This window comes from Puma concolor, chromosome A1, assembly GCF_028749965.1.
Source record: "Puma concolor isolate L17-30 chromosome A1, mPumCon1.1.hap2, whole genome shotgun sequence".
In the NCBI taxonomy this organism is placed as follows: Eukaryota; Metazoa; Chordata; class Mammalia; order Carnivora; family Felidae; genus Puma; species Puma concolor.
The window spans coordinates 105,348,409-105,358,252 of NC_141667.1; the positions used below are offsets into that span (position 1 = coordinate 105,348,409).

At 43.8% G+C, this 9,844-nt stretch overlaps 1 long non-coding RNA gene across 1 annotated transcript in view; it reads left to right on the plus strand.

The window, feature by feature from the left end:
- Positions 1 to 9,622, plus strand: part of LOC147584346 (uncharacterized) — a 448,130-nt gene extending 438,508 nt beyond the window's left edge. Inside the window, exons 6-7 of the long non-coding RNA XR_015248619.1 lie at positions 7,812 to 7,971; positions 8,522 to 9,622. This is a non-coding gene — a long non-coding RNA (uncharacterized LOC147584346). The remainder of the gene's footprint in view (positions 1 to 7,811; positions 7,972 to 8,521) is intronic.
- Positions 9,623 to 9,844: the final 222 nt, after the last annotated feature.

The window sequence follows — 9,844 nt, forward strand, 5'->3', positions numbered from 1 at the left end:
AGCGTCCGACTCTTGATCTCAGCTTAAGTCATGATCTCACGGTTCTGTGAGATCAAGCCCTGCATAAGATCAAGCCCCATGTCCTGCTCTGTACTGACAGTGTGGGGCCTGCTTGGGGTTCTCGTTCTTCCTTTCTCTCTGCCCCTTCCGCTGCTCACGCTTACATATGTTCTCTCTCTCTCTCTCTCAAAATAAATACACATTAAAAAAAACTTCTACGATATTTAATCTTTGAATAGGCTTTGAAGGTCTGAAAAGTTTTAAATATTATTTGGGAAAGATGACACAGTAGATGACTTTTTAGTCACTCACATATTAACACAAATTTCCTTTTTTTAAAAGTTAATTTATTTATTTTGAAAGAGGAAGAGCACGAGAGTGGGGTAGGGGCAGAGACAGAATGGGGGAGAGAGAATCCCAAACAGGCTCCACACATTCATTGCAGAGCCCGATGCACGGCTCGAACTCGGAAACCATGAGATCATGACCTGAGCTGAAACCAAGACTCGGAGGCTTAAAGTACTGAGCCACCCAGGCATCCCACAAATTTCCTTATTTTTATGTTCAAAATTATTGTATTTCATGGACTATTGGGCTAGTGTATTACAGATGTTCAAAATAGTTTTTGTAATTAAATAAATGATTTGTCTTGAGCTCGAAATACGGATGTTTAAAGGCGTAGACTATTTTAGGAGAGACACTCCAGTGAGTTGTAAGGAACCCCTGCTTTCAAAGCATGAATTGTTTCCTGCATGGAGAATGATGGTATGCTCTTAAGAAAAGCAAATAAACACCTGCTTATGTTCAGAGCGTATCTAGCACTGGGGGTGGCAGTGAGGAATACACAGCAGGATTTGGCACGGTGCATTCAAGAGGGGTGCGATCTACTTAATCAAAATTAACAACTAAATCACAAGATTATGATGTATACATATCTCAACAGGAGGTAATGTGGCAGCCATTTACAGTGGTGTAGGAATGCAGCAAAAAAGTCAGCCAGAGGGGGATTCTGGTGCCAAGGAAGTTTCTTCACAAGCTTCCTATGACACAAAAGGACCCTCTGTGCAATATATCCAGGGTTGTTTTCGAAACAGAATGCTCATAGATTGTATAAAAGAATACTTTGATCTTAGAGGAAGGTTATCTTTTGGAAAGACAATTAAGCATAATGATCATTTGGGTTATAAAGGGAGATGATTGTACTGATTCCTTCTCAGCTGTCACTTGAACCAAGTTCTCTGGGGCTGTCGTGGTCAGAAGAAATTCTTTCATTTATTTTGATTATCTAGTCTCTTTGTTCCACTTGCTTCCAGAAAAGGGTTTGTAGCTCAACAGTGTCGTTAATCCCATTTCTGTATAGCTGACAGCCTTTCTAAACTATAGGTCCGATGATAACACTCGGCTGCTGAAAGTCCATAAAAAAAAATCTCCCACTCCTTCCATCCAACCTAGCATTCCATAGCCTGGCCCCTCATCTCTCCGGCGTCCCATCTTGCCCCAGTTGTTTACACCCTGGGCTCTGGCCACGCGGCTGTTTTCTGGAACTCCTTTGCCCCCAGCCCTTCTCAGCCTACAGTGCCTTCCCTTGGGCCTAGATTGGCTTCTACCTGTACTAGAACCAGCTCAGGCATCAACTGCCCAATTACACGTTATTAGCTTTGAGCTTCCAGGAAAGAATGCATTTATTGTGCTCTTCATTGTATACTCATCACACTTAAAAATATGCGGTTTTTCTTAATACTCTTGTTTGTCCCCCCTCACCGCACCCACTCTCCACCCTTCTCCATTCTTCTCTGTGCCCCAGGAGGCTGACCCATATGCACCTCACGCTCCCATATCCTTCAGCTCCCAGTTGGTCTTGGCTAATAGGAGACAGGAGCAGGAGATCAGGAAGTAGGGGGAGAGGGAGGGAGCTGAGGTCTTAATCCCCCGACTTCAGACTGCCTGGTTGCCATCGTTGGTGTCTTTCTGCCAAAAGCTGCAATCTTTTTCAGGAAACCCTGCCCCTCTAGCTGCCCTCTCCTGCTTCTGGTATCCTCTCCTCTTTCTTGTGTGTTCAGGCTTCCGCTGGTAGCCGAAGTTCTTTGTTCCTCCTGGCCACGAAGCACTGCCCTGCCTGTTTTGTTCCCTGCAACCCTGCCTATGCCTTTGTGAACAGTCTCATTCATTTCATGAATTACCAATATGAGTGAGCCATCTGTATCCTGCATGACTCTGACTAGACACCTAGTTTGCATATCAGAAGCTTTATGTAACATTTATCATCTGATATTTTGGTGTCTTTCTTCCAAGATGTGATCTGAACTGCTTCTTTGAGCTCTAAGACGGGTAGACACAGCCTGCTAACAATACCAGAAAACAGCACTCCAAGCCCCCCACTCCTGTACTTCAAATGAAGAATTCGGATGTCTTGTTTGTTCACCAAGGCCCTAATGACAAATCTAATGAATTCAGATCAGGAAAACTCCAATAGCAGCGTTTGTTAATAGCCATGTGTACCCCACTCTCAATTAGCAGAAGATAAAATATTTATATAGTGGCTGGAGGCAAATATAAAGAACTAATCTTGCTCTTCTTCCACTCCCTTCACAAGATACGAAGGTGGCAATTCAAGTAAATAATACGTGTTTGGATTAATTATAGCAACTGAAATTACAAAGTAGATGCTCAATAAAGTCTGGTAAAAAAAAATTTAATAGGATAATTGCTGACACCACAAGTAATGTGCGGGGCTGACCTGAAACCAGAATTGAATTCCCGCTGGAACCAGCCAGTTTCTGAAGGCACGCGTGTTATTCCTGGGATGTTGGTGGCACAGCTAACCTTGTGATCCATCTGTGGAGTGCCCCAAGTGAGAAAGACCACCCATTAGTCTCCGAATTGCAAGCTAAGGAGAGTAACTCACTGTAAAGTATTTGCCAAATGATAATGTCGACTACACGTACATTACAGCGGTGGAAAATTACGTCTGATCCAAGGACACTTGTACGTTTAAAGTTTCAGATCAGCAAGGAATCTCTCTAGCTTTCCTCCCCGACAAATGCCCAGGTCCACACAGGCAGAAGTAGCTGAGCCTCTAGGCCGGGGGTCTGGAGAGGCAGTCGCCACAGAGAGGGAGTTTTTCATGAGTGATGGTTGTGGATCAAAGTGAAACCCCTGACTTGTGTGCCCAGGGGCGAAGATCTGAACCCCTGGCCTGAAAGAGGGCTCTGTTGGAAGAACAGTAGTCCTCCCTATGCTGAAATTGGCCAGTGGGAGTTTTTCAATTTGCACCTGGTGTTGGGCAGGAGTTCATGAAAATCCACAGAAAGGAATGTTTCCGAGTTGAATGATGGAAGAGGAAAAAAAAAAGTTGAACGGTAGTCCTTTGGAATCATGAAAAGCCCTGATTGAATTTGTGAAACAGAGACTTAAATCTTTGCCGAGGAGAACGCTTCTCGGCTGGCCTCTGAGGTTTGCCCAGCACTAACACATGCAGTGGGGCGTCTGCTGTCCCCGCTGCAGTGAGGCTTTGGAAGGCGAGCGGAGTCGCTCACAGCCACCCGGGGGAGCCAGAAAGGCTGTGCTTTTCTGTCCAGTAGTCTTTTTCGTCTTCTCTTTCCAGGGCAGAAGGCTTCTCCCAGCCCACTGAGCATTTAAAATTCATACTCAGTGACAGCCCTTTCTTGATTAAGCAGAAGATTTTTGGTATTTTTCTAAACCCACTTCTTCTGTCCAAAAGGACCAGAGTCTTTTTGTAAAACACACATTTTATTTCATCTAGAAATTCTCTCTCCATAGTACAAAAATAACAAATGCTCATTACACAAATTTCACAGGCCACTAAAGAGACTAATAAAGAGACTTAAAGTCACCCTTAATGTTGCTTTAGCATTGACCACCATCAAAGGATCACGGGGTGCTCTTCCAGCCTTCCTTTTCTAAGCATTTAGCAATATACAAGAAACCCGTTTTATAAACTGTAAAAGAAAACCCAAATGTATATTTTAGAACTTGAAACTACAATAACTGAAGTTACAATTACCAAAGACGCAGTGTGGCTTTGCTGAAATGACACCTCTGTATTTCTATTTTACTTGACTTTTCAGAGCATTTGAAATTGTTGACCAAATGTCTCTTTGAGCTCTTCCTGTTTTTTGTCAGTTTCCCCCTCCTGCAGCCCTTATCCTGCTCAGTCTCTAGAAATCACTGCTCCCGAAGCTTTCCGTTACAGGACTTGAGGTCTCTATGCCCAAGATTTCCAGATTTGTGTTCTATGTCATCACGAGACATGTGTCTTCAACATAATACGGAAATGTGAAAATGGAGTTAAGCCGTGAATCCTGTACACTTGAAGGAATTGACTTCCTCCCTGAGAAGTACAAATGATCTGAATGGTTTCATTCTTGGCACATTGCTGGTTTTGAGAAGTTGAGGAAACATTCAAATGACTTGTCTGAAAAATATTAAGCAGGCCACGTGTTAGGAAACTTTGGAGTAAAGTGTTGGGAACCGGGGTGAGTTGGAGGGGAGTGATTCACGCAGAACGATGTGGATGCTAAGGCTGTGTCCACACTAATGAGGGGAAGGACGGCGCGCTGTTAGCCCACGTAATGTGGAAAATCTTTACCATGTTTCGCTTAAATGCCCTGTGACTTTTTTACGGAAAGAGCTGTTCCAATGTTGGTAACTCCTGGTCTCCTCATCAGAGGAGCTGTGGGCTCTGTCAGTCATCATTTCACTTGACATTAAGATGCTCATTTGCTTCAGCTTGACTTATCTCCACTCTATCTTATTTCTTTGTGGTCCTGCTTCAATGTGCTTGAATTTGTCAATGTGCCAGGTTCAGGCTGTGGTCAGAGTTAAGATAATTTTGTTAAGCCTGATGGAAGCGAAGACTTCAGAAATGGACATTAGACTTCGGGTACCTTTATGAAAAAATGAGAATCTTGGGCGTAGATAATAGTGATAATGAAGAAGTTTGTTTTCTGATTATGCACCATGCATTGGATCAGATGCTTTAAGCCTTATCTCATTTAGTTCTCCAACATGCTTGGGAGGTAACTACAATTCTTATTCCCAGCCTGCAGATGTGTAGACAAGGCTCAGAGAGGTGAAGCCACTTGCCCATGATCACCCAGCGCATAAGTTGCAGGGCCTTGACTTGAGCCTAGGCTATTCTACTTTTGAATCTTAACGGCTACATGTTGCTGCCTCCCTTGTGGTCCTGGAACATTTCTCATGAATCAAACCCAGTAATGGCATTTCAGGCTAGTGGGGGCTCTCAACCCTGGTTGCATATTGACTCACGGGGACCTTTTGAAAAATGCTAATCCCAAACCCAGCCCCCAGACAGTCTGATTTCTTTGGATTTGGGTCCAGTACTGGTATCTTCAGTTAGGTACAGGCCAGCGTTTGGTTTTTTAAAAAAGTGATTCCAAAGCTCAGGCAAGCTCTGGGTTGGAGACATATTTTCCTCTGGGAAATGGATGCATAAACTCTGGGAGTTCAATTTCTTCCCCTCAGTCTCTCCACCTTGTTTCGAATGCCCAGCCTTCTCTCCCATAGACGTGCCCGTTTGAAGAACCCGTGCACGTTCCCAAGTTTTCTGATCACTCCCCTGAGCACTCCCTAAGAAATTCTGTATTCAGTTTGGCCCAGATATTGGTGTGGAGGATGCCTTATAGTTAGATTTTGATCAACTTTTGTGTGCCACATCTTCCCACCCAGTTAATTTGTATAGTCCTTAAGGGCAAAGCTGTATCTTCTCCAACTTCTGTTTCCCTGAAGATACCTTGCATAGTGCTATGTGTGCAGGTGTATGAAAAATGCTGGCTGACTTAGTGACAAAACTACTATGGGGTTTCAAACCTATGAGAGAGTATGCAAGGAACAAAGAAGAAAAACAAATCCGGTATTGGCAGTCTTCTAGAATAATTGTACTTTGGGCATTCAGTAAGTATTGAGCATTTCTTGTGTGGCAATCCTATTCTAGTGAGAGACCTAGAATTATCATATCGCATATATAAACTCATAAATGAGTCTTCTCAGATTGTATCGGTATCTTTCTTGGTGGGCGTAATAAGATTTTTGAAAACTACAATTCGCAGTCATATGAGGATGCAAATGACATATGTGTGGGCTGTTGTAATTATTTCATGTATGTGGATGGAAGGCCTTAAGGAAATTCTGCTAGTGACCTCTAGGGTAGGGAAAGCATCAGTGTACTGGGTTTTCTTTATTCAAACAAAGCATGTCTCCACACAGTGTTCAAAGGCCTGAGGAACACATTATCATTCACTATAGGTTCTTTCTTTCTTTTTTCTTTTAAGTTTATTTATTTATTTTTGAGAAAGAGGGAGAGGGAAAGAATCCCAAGCAGGCTCCGTGCTGTCAGCTCAGAGCCTGAGGCGGGACTCAAGCTTAAGAACCATGAGATCGTGACCTGAGTGGAAATCAAGAGTCAGAGGCTTAACCGACCAGGAGCCACCAGAAGCCCCACTATGGGTTTTCTCTAACTGTGCCAAAAGGTGGGAAAAGGCATATCCCTGGCAAAACGTTTATCTCCTGTTACTCTGGTGGTAAGTTGGCAGTGGTGAAGTTGTGGCTACTTGAGCCGTTTATAACATCAGTTGACTACAGAGCTCGGCTTTGTGTTTCACTGCGTCAATATGAAACCTCAAAGTAGCAGGAACAGTTATGAAAGACCCTTGGTGAATTAGTTATCTATTGCTTTACAACAAATTACTACCACTTTAGCAGCTTGAAATGAAACGCATTTATTCCCTCACAGGTTCTATGAGTCAGGAGTCTGGGCATAACTTAGCAGGGTGCCCTGCTCAGGGTCTCAGAAGGCTGTCCTCAGGGGGTCTGCTGGACTGGGTTCTCATTTGGAGGCTTAACTGAGCAAGAATCTGTTTCTCATCTCACTCATATTTTGGGGAGAATTAATTTCCTTGCATTCGTAAGACTGAGGCCTCAAGGTTTGTTGGCACCTGTCAGCTGGAAGCTACCCTAGAGGCCACTCTTAGCCCCTTGCCATGTGGACCGATCTGCCAGCAAGGCAGTCTTCCATAATACAACACAATCATTGATGTGATAACCTATCACTTTTGCTATATTTTGTTGGGTTAGCAGTAAATTCTAGGTCGTACCCATGCACAAGAGGAAGAGTTTACACAGGGTCGGCACCCCAGGAATATAGAACTAAGAATCGTGGGGCCATCTTTAGAGTCTGTCCGCCGTACTTGGTTTTATTTGAAAATAAAACAAAACAAAATACTTGTCTTTGGAAGTTATAACTAATGTAATCACTTTCAGTGGTTGCTGATAAGCAGACATCTTAAACATTTTCCTTTTATAAATTTAAACCTTGTTGTCCATGGGTCTATTCTGGGGGTAGAAGGGGAGGTAAATCTTTTAAACATTACTTTAAAACTCGTTGGTAGGGGTGCCTGGGTGACTCAGTCGCTTAAGTGTCTGACTTCGGCTCAGGTCATAATCTGGTGGTTTGTGGGTTCGAGCCCCGCATTGGGCTCTGTGCTGACAGCCTGGAGCCTGGAGCCTGCTTCAGATTCTGTGTCTCTCTCCCTCTCTGCGTCTCCCCTGCTCATGCTTTGTCTCTCTCTCTCACTCTCTCTCTCTCTCTCTCTCTCAAATAAATAAACATAAAAAAAAACGTGGTTTGTAAACTGACAAAGGTCTGCACTGTTAATGATTTTTATGACAGTCCAAGGCGACCTCCTATCTTTTTGAGGTAAGACTACTTCATCCTGTTCTATAAAATAGGCAGCCAAAATAAATTGACTGAATTTTTCAACCTGCCTTTCTAGGAGACAAGCCTTCCCTGGAATATTTGCCGAGTGAACGTCCTCTGTGCAGACTCACATGATGCTTTGTCATCTTTGGGAGAAGAGCCAATATTATAAAAAGTTGCTGGGGAAAAAATGGATCACGGCAGAATAACCAGGGCATTTAACCAGCCTGAGTTTGGTATGCTTGATGTCCATACCCTTTTAGGAAAGATTTGCCTTTTATTGTCACTCTTTGCCTAGCCAGTATTTTAGTGGTTCCGTTTACTTCTGAAATTGGAGCCTGAAGATACCAGATCCCTAGGGTGGTGTCGTCAGGTCAGAAGCAGTCACCAAAGAGTGGCTTGGAGGGAGTACTGAGAATCCCCATTACTGTGATATTTCCTCCCCACCATCCTCCCCTCCCTGTCACCCCTGTCTTTTCCTTGATATAGACAGTTGGTATTTTCTTAGTCTTTTGTAAAGTGCCGTGAAAACTAAGCTCGGGGATTAGACACCTCCCTTACACCCTTCCATCCTGATTGCTACCCCCAGACCTCTCTCATTGAGATGTTCTGGGGCTTCTCCCATTTCATGTTGATATCAGAAGAGAGATTTGGAAACATGTGTATCTTTTTTTGACCCTTCCCTGAGAATTCAAAGGGGAAAAAGTCACTTTAAATATTGTCTGAAACACAGATGTGAGCCAGCTTCTTTCCAGCCCCAGACAACGGGTTTTGTTTCTTCTCTAGGAGGTGATGGTTGCTGGCCTCTGTGGGTTTCCCGGGTCAAAGAAACAGAATTTAGAACCTGGAAGTGTTGATCAAGACGAACACTGCAACTTTGATCAGCTAAGTATGAATAAATCAGAAATGTATGCTCTAAATTCCCTTCGAAATACATACATACTTAGAGGTTAAGGGGAGAAAGCGTTTGGCAGAATACATCTCAGAAGTTGCCAGCCATATAATGCTTGAAAAATCGCCAGTTCCGCTTTGCCAAACCTAAAAGCAGCCAGGTTTGCTCATCTCTACATTAAAGGAACATTAAGGTCTTTATCTATTGACCTGAACCTAATAAAGAAGGGGAATTTTAGAGCTGAGACTAATGTGTTTTTTTTTTTTAAATCACCTCCTACTGCCTAATTATTGTTGAGATCTCTGTGCGATGTTGCATATCTAATCCATGATACTCAATAATACCCAAGTGTGGAGCTGGCAAATAAGTCAAGGATGTTATAAAGAAGGCAGGGACCAATTAGCCTCATTAGGTCGAGCAAGCCTCAGAACAAGTGATAGCCTCTGACTGCAGTAAGGAAAAATTAGATGAAATGTTAGAAAAGATGGCATTACATAACAGGCAAAGCCACAGCTGCATCAGGATATAAAATCACTTAAAAAATTTTTTTATGTTTATTTATTTTATTTTATTTTTTATTGAGAGACACAGAGCACGAGTGGGGGAGGGGCAGAGAGAGAGGGACACAGAATCCGAAGCAGGCTCCAGGCGCTGAGCTGTCAGTACAAAGCCTGATGCAGGGCTCGAACTTGTGAATGAAGAGATCATGACCCAAGCCAAAGTTGGAAGCTTAACCGACTGAGCCACCCAGGTGCCTATGTTTGTTTATTTTTGAGAGAGAGAGAGTGATAGGGAGAGAGAGAGGTAGGGAGAGAGAGCATGAGCAGGGGAGGGGCACAGAGAGAGGGAGACACAGAATCCGAAGTAGGCTTGAGGCTCTGAGCTGTCAGCACAGAGCCCGATGTGGGACTTGAACTCATGAACTGTGAGATCATGACCTGGCTGAAGTTGGATGCTTAACCAACTGAGCCACCCAGGTGAGCCTATAAAATCACTTTCTAGGGGCGCCTGGGTGGCGCAGTCGGTTAAGCGTCCGACTTCAGCCAGGTCACGATCTCGCGGTCCGTGAGTTCGAGCCCCGCGTCAGGCTCTGGGCTGATGGCTCAGAGCCTGGAGCCTGTTTCCGATTCTGTGTCTCCCTCTCTCTCTGCCCCCTCCCCCATTCATGCTCTGTCTCTCTCTGTCCCAAAAATAAATAAATGTTGAAAATAAATTTT